The following is a 12,441-nucleotide window of genomic DNA, read 5'->3' on the forward strand; positions in this document are numbered from 1 at the left end:
GACTGCTTTTGGTTAGTAGTGACCCCTGGTGGCTAATAGTTATAAGCTGCAAATGGTAAAGTGAGCTGATTATATATATATATATATATAAATATATATATTGATGAATAGAAAGATAGCTAGATAGACAGATCGATAGATATTTATTTCAATGAAATAATTTCTTCATAAAACTAATTGTTTTTGGCTAGGAATTTCTGTATTGTAATAATTTAGGAAAAAAGATTACTTGTCCTAACCAAAAGCAGCAATTCTGCCTATTACAATACTGAGAATTGATCGAGGGCATGCCTTAACCCCAGGGAGATGAGCACTGTTTAAGTGAAGCCAATAAGTCCTCGTTAGTATAGTGGTCAGTATCCCCGCCTGTCACGCGGGAGACCGGGGTTCAATTCCCCGACGGGGAGGAGATTCCTTTTATTCACACAATTAAATAAAATGATGTACTTTCTAACATTGTAAAATATATCTGACATTATCCTTGCCTATTCCGATTGAGAAAAAAGGTTGAATTCACTGATGGCCAAAATGCTTACTGATGTGTTAACTGAAATTCAGAATATGCTCTGAATATTTCAGCATGCACAGGCGTACCATCAAAACCAATTTACGTCTACAATCTGTTGGAAAATGAGATGAAGCAGTGGTGAATCCTAGGCCGCTGTTCCACTCGATTGGCACGATTTACAAGTAGAATGACTGCTTTTGGTTAGTAGTGACCCCTGGTGGCTAATAGTTATAAGCTGCAAATGGTAAAGTGAGCTGATTATATATATATATATATATATATAAATATATATATTGATGAATAGAAAGATAGCTAGATAGACAGATCGATAGATATTTATTTCAATGAAATAATTTCTTCATAAAACTAATTGTTTTTGGCTAGGAATTTCTGTATTGTAATAATTTAGGAAAAAAGATTACTTGTCCTAACCAAAAGCAGCAATTCTGCCTATTACAATACTGAGAATTGATCGAGGGCATGCCTTAACCCCAGGGAGGTGAGCACTGTTTAACTGAAGCCAATAAGTCCTCGTTAGTATAGTGGTCAGTATCCCCGCCTGTCACGCGGGAGACCGGGGTTCAATTCCCCGACGGGGAGGAGATTCCTTTTATTCACACAATTAAATAAAATGATGTACTTTCTAACATTGTAAAATATATCTGTCATTATCCTTGCCTATTCCGATTGAGAAAAAAGGTTGAATTCACTGATGGCCAAAATGCTTACTGATGTGTTAACTGAAATTCAGAATATGCTCTGAATATTTCAGCATGCACAGGCGTACCATCAAAACCAATTTACGTCTACAATCTGTTGGAAAATGAGATGAAGCAGTGGTGAATCCTAGGCCGCTGTTCCACTCGATTGGCACGATTTACAAGTAGAATGACTGCTTTTGGTTAGTAGTGACCCCTGGTGGCTAATAGTTATAAGCTGCAAATGGTAAAGTGAGCTGATTATATATATATATATATTGATGAATAGAAAGATAGCTAGATAGACAGATCGATAGATATTTATTTCAATGAAATAATTTCTTCATAAAACTAATTGTTTTTGGCTAGGAATTTCTGTATTGTAATAATTTAGGAAAAAAGATTACTTGTCCTAACCAAAAGCAGCAATTCTGCCTATTACAATACTGAGAATTGATCAAGGGCATGCCTTAACCCCAGGGAGATGAGCACTGTTTAAGTGAAGCCAATAAGTCCTCGTTAGTATAGTGGTCAGTATCCCCGCCTGTCACGCGGGAGACCGGGGTTCAATTCCCCGACGGGGAGGAGATTCCTTTTATTCACACAATTAAATAAAATGATGTACTTTCTAACATTGTAAAATATATCTGTCATTATCCTTGCCTATTCCGATTGAGAAAAAAGGTTGAATTCACTGATGGCCAAAATGCTTACTGATGTGTTAACTGAAATTCAGAATATGCTCTGAATATTTCAGCATGCACAGGCGTACCATCAAAACCAATTTACGTCTACAATCTGTTGGAAAATGAGATGAAGCAGTGGTGAATCCTAGGCCGCTGTTCCACTCGATTGGCACGATTTACAAGTAGAATGACTGCTTTTGGTTAGTAGTGACCCCTGGTGGCTAATAGTTATAAGCTGCAAATGGTAAAGTGAGCTGATTATATATATATATATTTATATAAATATATATATTGATGAATAGAAAGATAGCTAGATAGACAGATCGATAGATATTTATTTCAATGAAATAATTTCTTCATAAAACTAATTGTTTTTGGCTAGGAATTTCTGTATTGTAATAATTTAGGAAAAAAGATTACTTGTCCTAACCAAAAGCAGCAATTCTGCCTATTACAATACTGAGAATTGATCGAGGGCATGCCTTAACCCCAGGGAGATGAGCACTGTTTAACTGAAGCCAATAAGTCCTCGTTAGTATAGTGGTCAGTATCCCCGCCTGTCACGCGGGAGACCGGGGTTCAATTCCCCGACGGGGAGGAGATTCCTTTTATTCACACAATTAAATAAAATGATGTACTTTCTAACATTGTAAAATATATCTGTCATTATCCTTGCCTATTCCGATTGAGAAAAAAGGTTGAATTCACTGATGGCCAAAATGCTTACTGATGTGTTAACTGAAATTCAGAATATGCTCTGAATATTTCAGCATGCACAGGCGTACCATCAAAACCAATTTACGTCTACAATCTGTTGGAAAATGAGATGAAGCAGTGGTGAATCCTAGGCCGCTGTTCCACTCGATTGGCACGATTTACAAGTAGAATGACTGCTTTTGGTTAGTAGTGACCCCTGGTGGCTAATAGTTATAAGCTGCAAATGGTAAAGTGAGCTGATTATATATATATATATATATATATAAATATATATATTGACGAATAGAAAGATAGCTAGATAGACAGATCGATAGATATTTATTTCGATGAAATAATTTCTTCATAAAACTAATTGTTTTTGGCTAGGAATTTCTGTATTGTAATAATTTAGGAAAAAAGATTACTTGTCCTAACCAAAAGCAGCAATTCTGCCTATTACAATACTGAGAATTGATCGAGGGCATGCCTTAACCCCAGGGAGGTGAGCACTGTTTAACTGAAGCCAATAAGTCCTCGTTAGTATAGTGGTCAGTATCCCCGCCTGTCACGCGGGAGACCGGGGTTCAATTCCCCGACGGGGAGGAGATTCCTTTTATTCACACAATTAAATAAAATGATGTACTTTCTAACATTGTAAAATATATCTGTCATTATCCTTGCCTATTCCGATTGAGAAAAAAGGTTGAATTCACTGAAGGCCAAAATGCTTACTGATGTGTTAACTGAAATTCAGAATATGCTCTGAATATTTCAGCATGCACAGGCGTACCATCAAAACCAATTTACGTCTACAATCTGTTGGAAAATGAGATGAAGCAGTGGTGAATCCTAGGCCGCTGTTCCACTCAATTGGCACGATTTACAAGTAGAATGACTGCTTTTGGTTAGGAGTGACCCCTGGTGGCTAATAGTTATAAGCTGCAAATGGTAAAGTGAGCTGATTATATATATATATAAATATATATATTGATGAATAGAAAGATAGCTAGATAGACAGATCGATAGATATTTATTTCAATGAAATAATTTCTTCATAAAACTAATTGTTTTTGGCTAGGAATTTCTGTATTGTAATAATTTAGGAAAAAAGATTACTTGTCCTAACCAAAAGCAGCAATTCTGCCTATTACAATACTGAGAATTGATCGAGGGCATGCCTTAACCCCAGGGAGATGAGCACTGTTTAACTGAAGCCAATAAGTCCTCGTTAGTATAGTGGTCAGTATCCCCGCCTGTCACGCGGGAGACCGGGGTTCAATTCCCCGACGGGGAGGAGATTCCTTTTATTCACACAATTAAATAAAATGATGTACTTTCTAACATTGTAAAATATATCTGTCATTATCCTTGCCTATTCCGATTGAGAAAAAAGGTTGAATTCACTGATGGCCAAAATGCTTACTGATGTGTTAACTGAAATTCAGAATATGCTCTGAATATTTCAGCATGCACAGGCGTACCATCAAAACCAATTTACGTCTACAATCTGTTGGAAAATGAGATGAAGCAGTGGTGAATCCTAGGCCGCTGTTCCACTCGATTGGCACGATTTACAAGTAGAATGACTGCTTTTGGTTAGTAGTGACCCCTGGTGGCTAATAGTTATAAGCTGCAAATGGTAAAGTGAGCTGATTATATATATATATATTTATATAAATATATATATTGATGAATAGAAAGATAGCTAGATAGACAGATCGATAGATATTTATTTCAATGAAATAATTTCTTCATAAAACTAATTGTTTTTGGCTAGGAATTTCTGTATTGTAATAATTTAGGAAAAAAGATTACTTGTCCTAACCAAAAGCAGCAATTCTGCCTATTACAATACTGAGAATTGATCGAGGGCATGCCTTAACCCCAGGGAGGTGAGCACTGTTTAACTGAAGCCAATAAGTCCTCGTTAGTATAGTGGTCAGTATCCCCGCCTGTCACGCGGGAGACCGGGGTTCAATTCCCCGACGGGGAGGAGATTCCTTTTATTCACACAATTAAATAAAATGATGTACTTTCTAACATTGTAAAATATATCTGTCATTATCCTTGCCTATTCCGATTGAGAAAAAAGGTTGAATTCACTGATGGCCAAAATGCTTACTGATGTGTTAACTGAAATTCAGAATATGCTCTGAATATTTCAGCATGCACAGGCGTACCATCAAAACCAATTTACGTCTACAATCTGTTGGAAAATGAGATGAAGCAGTGGTGAATCCTAGGCCGCTGTTCCACTCGATTGGCACGATTTACAAGTAGAATGACTGCTTTTGGTTAGTAGTGACCCCTGGTGGCTAATAGTTATAAGCTGCAAATGGTAAAGTGAGCTGATTATATATATATATATATTGATGAATAGAAAGATAGCTAGATAGACAGATCGATAGATATTTATTTCAATGAAATAATTTCTTCATAAAACTAATTGTTTTTTGCTAGGAATTTCTGTATTGTAATAATTTAGGAAAAAAGATTACTTGTCCTAACCAAAAGCAGCAATTCTGCCTATTACAATACTGAGAATTGATCAAGGGCATGCCTTAACCCCAGGGAGATGAGCACTGTTTAAGTGAAGCCAATAAGTCCTCGTTAGTATAGTGGTCAGTATCCCCGCCTGTCACGCGGGAGACCGGGGTTCAATTCCCCGACGGGGAGGAGATTCCTTTTATTCACACAATTAAATAAAATGATGTACTTTCTAACATTGTAAAATATATCTGTCATTATCCTTGCCTATTCCGATTGAGAAAAAAGGTTGAATTCACTGATGGCCAAAATGCTTACTGATGTGTTAACTGAAATTCAGAATATGCTCTGAATATTTCAGCATGCACAGGCGTACCATCAAAACCAATTTACGTCTACAATCTGTTGGAAAATGAGATGAAGCAGTGGTGAATCCTAGGCCGCTGTTCCACTCGATTGGCACGATTTACAAGTAGAATGACTGCTTTTGGTTAGTAGTGACCCCTGGTGGCTAATAGTTATAAGCTGCAAATGGTAAAGTGAGCTGATTATATATATATATATATATATAAATATATATATTGATGAATAGAAAGATAGCTAGATAGACAGATCGATAGATATTTATTTCAATGAAATAATTTCTTCATAAAACTAATTGTTTTTGGCTAGGAATTTCTGTATTGTAATAATTTAGGAAAAAAGATTACTTGTCCTAACCAAAAGCAGCAATTCTGCCTATTACAATACTGAGAATTGATCGAGGGCATGCCTTAACCCCAGGGAGATGAGCACTGTTTAACTGAAGCCAATAAGTCCTCGTTAGTATAGTGGTCAGTATCCCCGCCTGTCACGCGGGAGACCGGGGTTCAATTCCCCGACGGGGAGGAGATTCCTTTTATTCACACAATTAAATAAAATGATGTACTTTCTAACATTGTAAAATATATCTGTCATTATCCTTGCCTATTCCGATTGAGAAAAAAGGTTGAATTCACTGATGGCCAAAATGCTTACTGATGTGTTAACTGAAATTCAGAATATGCTCTGAATATTTCAGCATGCACAGGCGTACCATCAAAACCAATTTACGTCTACAATCTGTTGGAAAATGAGATGAAGCAGTGGTGAATCCTAGGCCGCTGTTCCACTCGATTGGCACGATTTACAAGTAGAATGACTGCTTTTGGTTAGTAGTGACCCCTGGTGGCTAATAGTTATAAGCTGCAAATGGTAAAGTGAGCTGATTATATATATATATATATATAAATATATATATTGATGAATAGAAAGATAGCTAGATAGACAGATCGATAGATATTTATTTCAATGAAATAATTTCTTCATAAAACTAATTGTTTTTGGCTAGGAATTTCTGTATTGTAATAATTTAGGAAAAAAGATTACTTGTCCTAACCAAAAGCAGCAATTCTGCCGATTACAATACTGAGAATTGATCGAGGGCATGCCTTAACCCCAGGGAGGTGAGCACTGTTTAACTGAAGCCAATAAGTCCTCGTTAGTATAGTGGTCAGTATCCCCGCCTGTCACGCGGGAGACCGGGGTTCAATTCCCCGACGGGGAGGAGATTCCTTTTATTCACACAATTAAATAAAATGATGTACTTTCTAACATTGTAAAATATATCTGTCATTATCCTTGCCTATTCCGATTGAGAAAAAAGGTTGAATTCACTGATGGCCAAAATGCTTACTGATGTGTTAACTGAAATTCAGAATATGCTCTGAATATTTCAGCATGCACAGGCGTACCATCAAAACCAATTTACGTCTACAATCTGTTGGAAAATGAGATGAAGCAGTGGTGAATCCTAGGCCGCTGTTCCACTCGATTGGCACGATTTACAAGTAGAATGACTGCTTTTGGTTAGTAGTGACCCCTGGTGGCTAATAGTTATAAGCTGCAAATGGTAAAGTGAGCTGATTATATATATATATATATTGATGAATAGAAAGATAGCTAGATAGACAGATCGATAGATATTTATTTCAATGAAATAATTTCTTCATAAAACTAATTGTTTTTGGCTAGGAATTTCTGTATTGTAATAATTTAGGAAAAAAGATTACTTGTCCTAACCAAAAGCAGCAATTCTGCCTATTACAATACTGAGAATTGATCGAGGGCATGCCTTAACCCCAGGGAGATGAGCACTGTTTAACTGAAGCCAATAAGTCCTCGTTAGTATAGTGGTCAGTATCCCCGCCTGTCACGCGGGAGACCGGGGTTCAATTCCCCGACGGGGAGGAGATTCCTTTTATTCACACAATTAAATAAAATGATGTACTTTCTAACATTGTAAAATATATCTGTCATTATCCTTGCCTATTCCGATTGAGAAAAAAGGTTGAATTCACTGATGGCCAAAATGCTTACTGATGTGTTAACTGAAATTCAGAATATGCTCTGAATATTTCAGCATGCACAGGCGTACCATCAAAACCAATTTACGTCTACAATCTGTTGGAAAATGAGATGAAGCAGTGGTGAATCCTAGGCCGCTGTTCCACTCGATTGGCACGATTTACAAGTAGAATGACTGCTTTTGGTTAGTAGTGACCCCTGGTGGCTAATAGTTATAAGCTGCAAATGGTAAAGTGAGCTGATTATATATATATATATATTGATGAATAGAAAGATAGCTAGATAGACAGATCGATAGATATTTATTTCAATGAAATAATTTCTTCATAAAACTAATTGTTTTTGGCTAGGAATTTCTGTATTGTAATAATTTAGGAAAAAAGATTACTTGTCCTAACCAAAAGCAGCAATTCTGCCTATTACAATACTGAGAATTGATCAAGGGCATGCCTTAACCCCAGGGAGATGAGCACTGTTTAAGTGAAGCCAATAAGTCCTCGTTAGTATAGTGGTCAGTATCCCCGCCTGTCACGCGGGAGACCGGGGTTCAATTCCCCGACGGGGAGGAGATTCCTTTTATTCACACAATTAAATAAAATGATGTACTTTCTAACATTGTAAAATATATCTGTCATTATCCTTGCCTATTCCGATTGAGAAAAAAGGTTGAATTCACTGATGGCCAAAATGCTTACTGATGTGTTAACTGAAATTCAGAATATGCTCTGAATATTTCAGCATGCACAGGCGTACCATCAAAACCAATTTACGTCTACAATCTGTTGGAAAATGAGATGAAGCAGTGGTGAATCCTAGGCCGCTGTTCCACTCGATTGGCACGATTTACAAGTAGAATGACTGCTTTTGGTTAGTAGTGACCCCTGGTGGCTAATAGTTATAAGCTGCAAATGGTAAAGTGAGCTGATTATATATATATATATTTATATAAATATATATATTGATGAATAGAAAGATAGCTAGATAGACAGATCGATAGATATTTATTTCAATGAAATAATTTCTTCATAAAACTAATTGTTTTTGGCTAGGAATTTCTGTATTGTAATAATTTAGGAAAAAAGATTACTTGTCCTAACCAAAAGCAGCAATTCTGCCTATTACAATACTGAGAATTGATCGAGGGCATGCCTTAACCCCAGGGAGATGAGCACTGTTTAACTGAAGCCAATAAGTCCTCGTTAGTATAGTGGTCAGTATCCCCGCCTGTCACGCGGGAGACCGGGGTTCAATTCCCCGACGGGGAGGAGATTCCTTTTATTCACACAATTAAATAAAATGATGTACTTTCTAACATTGTAAAATATATCTGTCATTATCCTTGACTATTCCGATTGAGAAAAAAGGTTGAATTCACTGATGGCCAAAATGCTTACTGATGTGTTAACTGAAATTCAGAATATGCTCTGAATATTTCAGCATGCACAGGCGTACCATCAAAACCAATTTACGTCTACAATCTGTTGGAAAATGAGATGAAGCAGTGGTGAATCCTAGGCCGCTGTTCCACTCGATTGGCACGATTTACAAGTAGAATGACTGCTTTTGGTTAGTAGTGATCCCTGGTGGCTAATAGTTATAAGCTGCAAATGGTAAAGTGAGCTGATTATATATATATATATATATATAAATATATATATTGATGAATAGAAAGATAGCTAGATAGACAGATCGATAGATATTTATTTCAATGAAATAATTTCTTCATAAAACTAATTGTTTTTGGCTAGGAATTTCTGTATTGTAATAATTTAGGAAAAAAGATTACTTGTCCTAACCAAAAGCAGCAATTCTGCCTATTACAATACTGAGAATTGATCGAGGGCATGCCTTAACCCCAGGGAGATGAGCACTGTTTAACTGAAGCCAATAAGTCCTCGTTAGTATAGTGGTCAGTATCCCCGCCTGTCACGCGGGAGACCGGGGTTCAATTCCCCGACGGGGAGGAGATTCCTTTTATTCACACAATTAAATAAAATGATGTACTTTCTAACATTGTAAAATATATCTGTCATTATCCTTGCCTATTCCGATTGAGAAAAAAGGTTGAATTCACTGATGGCCAAAATGCTTACTGATGTGTTAACTGAAATTCAGAATATGCTCTGAATATTTCAGCATGCACAGGCGTACCATCAAAACCAATTTACGTCTACAATCTGTTGGAAAATGAGATGAAGCAGTGGTGAATCCTAGGCCGCTGTTCCACTCGATTGGCACGATTTACAAGTAGAATGACTGCTTTTGGTTAGTAGTGACCCCTGGTGGCTAATAGTTATAAGCTGCAAATGGTAAAGTGAGCTGATTATATATATATATATATATAAATATATATATTGATGAATAGAAAGATAGCTAGATAGACAGATCGATAGATATTTATTTCAATGAAATAATTTCTTCATAAAACTAATTGTTTTTGGCTAGGAATTTCTGTATTGTAATAATTTAGGAAAAAAGATTACTTGTCCTAACCAAAAGCAGCAATTCTGCCGATTACAATACTGAGAATTGATCGAGGGCATGCCTTAACCCCAGGGAGGTGAGCACTGTTTAACTGAAGCCAATAAGTCCTCGTTAGTATAGTGGTCAGTATCCCCGCCTGTCACGCGGGAGACCGGGGTTCAATTCCCCGACGGGGAGGAGATTCCTTTTATTCACACAATTAAATAAAATGATGTACTTTCTAACATTGTAAAATATATCTGTCATTATCCTTGCCTATTCCGATTGAGAAAAAAGGTTGAATTCACTGATGGCCAAAATGCTTACTGATGTGTTAACTGAAATTCAGAATATGCTCTGAATATTTCAGCATGCACAGGCGTACCATCAAAACCAATTTACGTCTACAATCTGTTGGAAAATGAGATGAAGCAGTGGTGAATCCTAGGCCGCTGTTCCACTCGATTGGCACGATTTACAAGTAGAATGACTGCTTTTGGTTAGTAGTGACCCTTGGTGGCTAATAGTTATAAGCTGCAAATGGTAAAGTGAGCTGATTATATATATATATATATTGATGAATAGAAAGATAGCTAGATAGACAGATCGATAGATATTTATTTCAATGAAATAATTTCTTCATAAAACTAATTGTTTTTGGCTAGGAATTTCTGTATTGTAATAATTTAGGAAAAAAGATTACTTGTCCTAACCAAAAGCAGCAATTCTGCCTATTACAATACTGAGAATTGATCGAGGGCATGCCTTAACCCCAGGGAGATGAGCACTGTTTAACTGAAGCCAATAAGTCCTCGTTAGTATAGTGGTCAGTATCCCCGCCTGTCACGCGGGAGACCGGGGTTCAATTCCCCGACGGGGAGGAGATTCCTTTTATTCACACAATTAAATAAAATGATGTACTTTCTAACATTGTAAAATATATCTGTCATTATCCTTGCCTATTCCGATTGAGAAAAAAGGTTGAATTCACTGATGGCCAAAATGCTTACTGATGTGTTAACTGAAATTCAGAATATGCTCTGAATATTTCAGCATGCACAGGCGTACCATCAAAACCAATTTACGTCTACAATCTGTTGGAAAATGAGATGAAGCAGTGGTGAATCCTAGGCCGCTGTTCCACTCGATTGGCACGATTTACAAGTAGAATGACTGCTTTTGGTTAGTAGTGACCCCTGGTGGCTAATAGTTATAAGCTGCAAATGGTAAAGTGAGCTGATTATATATATATATATATTGATGAATAGAAAGATAGCTAGATAGACAGATCGATAGATATTTATTTCAATGAAATAATTTCTTCATAAAACTAATTGTTTTTGGCTAGGAATTTCTGTATTGTAATAATTTAGGAAAAAAGATTACTTGTCCTAACCAAAAGCAGCAATTCTGCCTATTACAATACTGAGAATTGATCAAGGGCATGCCTTAACCCCAGGGAGATGAGCACTGTTTAAGTGAAGCCAATAAGTCCTCGTTAGTATAGTGGTCAGTATCCCCGCCTGTCACGCGGGAGACCGGGGTTCAATTCCCCGACGGGGAGGAGATTCCTTTTATTCACACAATTAAATAAAATGATGTACTTTCTAACATTGTAAAATATATCTGTCATTATCCTTGCCTATTCCGATTGAGAAAAAAGGTTGAATTCACTGATGGCCAAAATGCTTACTGATGTGTTAACTGAAATTCAGAATATGCTCTGAATATTTCAGCATGCACAGGCGTACCATCAAAACCAATTTACGTCTACAATCTGTTGGAAAATGAGATGAAGCAGTGGTGAATCCTAGGCCGCTGTTCCACTCGATTGGCACGATTTACAAGTAGAATGACTGCTTTTGGTTAGTAGTGACCCCTGGTGGCTAATAGTTATAAGCTGCAAATGGTAAAGTGAGCTGATTATATATATATATATTTATATAAATATATATATTGATGAATAGAAAGATAGCTAGATAGACAGATCGATAGATATTTATTTCAATGAAATAATTTCTTCATAAAACTAATTGTTTTTGGCTAGGAATTTCTGTATTGTAATAATTTAGGAAAAAAGATTACTTGTCCTAACCAAAAGCAGCAATTCTGCCTATTACAATACTGAGAATTGATCGAGGGCATGCCTTAACCCCAGGGAGATGAGCACTGTTTAACTGAAGCCAATAAGTCCTCGTTAGTATAGTGGTCAGTATCCCCGCCTGTCACGCGGGAGACCGGGGTTCAATTCCCCGACGGGGAGGAGATTCCTTTTATTCACACAATTAAATAAAATGATGTACTTTCTAACATTGTAAAATATATCTGTCATTATCCTTGCCTATTCCGATTGAGAAAAAAGGTTGAATTCACTGATGGCCAAAATGCTTACTGATGTGTTAACTGAAATTCAGAATATGCTCTGAATATTTCAGCATGCACAGGCGTACCATCAAAACCAATTTACGTCTACAATCTGTTGGAAAATGAGATGAAGCAGTGGTGAATCCTAGGCCGC

General features: G+C 36.8%; 18 non-coding genes across 18 annotated transcripts; all 18 read left to right on the top strand.

Moving 5' to 3' along the window:
- The first annotated feature begins 335 nt into the window (after positions 1-335).
- TRNAD-GUC (transfer RNA aspartic acid (anticodon GUC)) lies at positions 336-407 on the top strand. Its single transcript has one exon. It is a non-coding gene; the product is annotated as a tRNA-Asp (tRNA).
- Positions 408-1,036: 629 nt separating this feature from the next.
- TRNAD-GUC (transfer RNA aspartic acid (anticodon GUC)) lies at positions 1,037-1,108 on the top strand. Its single transcript has one exon. It is a non-coding gene; the product is annotated as a tRNA-Asp (tRNA).
- A 611-nt stretch (positions 1,109-1,719) lies between these two features.
- On the top strand, positions 1,720-1,791 carry TRNAD-GUC (transfer RNA aspartic acid (anticodon GUC)). Its single transcript has one exon. It is a non-coding gene; the product is annotated as a tRNA-Asp (tRNA).
- A 627-nt stretch (positions 1,792-2,418) lies between these two features.
- Positions 2,419-2,490, top strand: TRNAD-GUC (transfer RNA aspartic acid (anticodon GUC)). Its single transcript has one exon. It is a non-coding gene; the product is annotated as a tRNA-Asp (tRNA).
- A 629-nt stretch (positions 2,491-3,119) lies between these two features.
- TRNAD-GUC (transfer RNA aspartic acid (anticodon GUC)) lies at positions 3,120-3,191 on the top strand. The gene has a single exon. It is a non-coding gene; the product is annotated as a tRNA-Asp (tRNA).
- A 619-nt stretch (positions 3,192-3,810) lies between these two features.
- TRNAD-GUC (transfer RNA aspartic acid (anticodon GUC)) lies at positions 3,811-3,882 on the top strand. Its single transcript has one exon. It is a non-coding gene; the product is annotated as a tRNA-Asp (tRNA).
- A 627-nt stretch (positions 3,883-4,509) lies between these two features.
- Positions 4,510-4,581, top strand: TRNAD-GUC (transfer RNA aspartic acid (anticodon GUC)). The gene has a single exon. It is a non-coding gene; the product is annotated as a tRNA-Asp (tRNA).
- A 611-nt stretch (positions 4,582-5,192) lies between these two features.
- Positions 5,193-5,264, top strand: TRNAD-GUC (transfer RNA aspartic acid (anticodon GUC)). Its single transcript has one exon. It is a non-coding gene; the product is annotated as a tRNA-Asp (tRNA).
- A 627-nt stretch (positions 5,265-5,891) lies between these two features.
- On the top strand, positions 5,892-5,963 carry TRNAD-GUC (transfer RNA aspartic acid (anticodon GUC)). The gene has a single exon. It is a non-coding gene; the product is annotated as a tRNA-Asp (tRNA).
- A 625-nt stretch (positions 5,964-6,588) lies between these two features.
- Positions 6,589-6,660, top strand: TRNAD-GUC (transfer RNA aspartic acid (anticodon GUC)). Its single transcript has one exon. It is a non-coding gene; the product is annotated as a tRNA-Asp (tRNA).
- Positions 6,661-7,271: 611 nt separating this feature from the next.
- Positions 7,272-7,343, top strand: TRNAD-GUC (transfer RNA aspartic acid (anticodon GUC)). The gene has a single exon. It is a non-coding gene; the product is annotated as a tRNA-Asp (tRNA).
- Positions 7,344-7,954: 611 nt separating this feature from the next.
- TRNAD-GUC (transfer RNA aspartic acid (anticodon GUC)) lies at positions 7,955-8,026 on the top strand. The gene has a single exon. It is a non-coding gene; the product is annotated as a tRNA-Asp (tRNA).
- A 627-nt stretch (positions 8,027-8,653) lies between these two features.
- TRNAD-GUC (transfer RNA aspartic acid (anticodon GUC)) lies at positions 8,654-8,725 on the top strand. Its single transcript has one exon. It is a non-coding gene; the product is annotated as a tRNA-Asp (tRNA).
- Positions 8,726-9,352: 627 nt separating this feature from the next.
- Positions 9,353-9,424, top strand: TRNAD-GUC (transfer RNA aspartic acid (anticodon GUC)). The gene has a single exon. It is a non-coding gene; the product is annotated as a tRNA-Asp (tRNA).
- A 625-nt stretch (positions 9,425-10,049) lies between these two features.
- TRNAD-GUC (transfer RNA aspartic acid (anticodon GUC)) lies at positions 10,050-10,121 on the top strand. The gene has a single exon. It is a non-coding gene; the product is annotated as a tRNA-Asp (tRNA).
- Positions 10,122-10,732: 611 nt separating this feature from the next.
- TRNAD-GUC (transfer RNA aspartic acid (anticodon GUC)) lies at positions 10,733-10,804 on the top strand. Its single transcript has one exon. It is a non-coding gene; the product is annotated as a tRNA-Asp (tRNA).
- A 611-nt stretch (positions 10,805-11,415) lies between these two features.
- TRNAD-GUC (transfer RNA aspartic acid (anticodon GUC)) lies at positions 11,416-11,487 on the top strand. Its single transcript has one exon. It is a non-coding gene; the product is annotated as a tRNA-Asp (tRNA).
- Positions 11,488-12,114: 627 nt separating this feature from the next.
- On the top strand, positions 12,115-12,186 carry TRNAD-GUC (transfer RNA aspartic acid (anticodon GUC)). The gene has a single exon. It is a non-coding gene; the product is annotated as a tRNA-Asp (tRNA).
- The last annotated feature ends 255 nt before the right edge of the window (positions 12,187-12,441 follow it).

Source organism: Lissotriton vulgaris, chromosome 1_1 (assembly GCF_964263255.1).
Source record: "Lissotriton vulgaris chromosome 1_1, aLisVul1.2, whole genome shotgun sequence".
In the NCBI taxonomy this organism is placed as follows: domain Eukaryota; kingdom Metazoa; phylum Chordata; class Amphibia; order Caudata; family Salamandridae; genus Lissotriton; species Lissotriton vulgaris.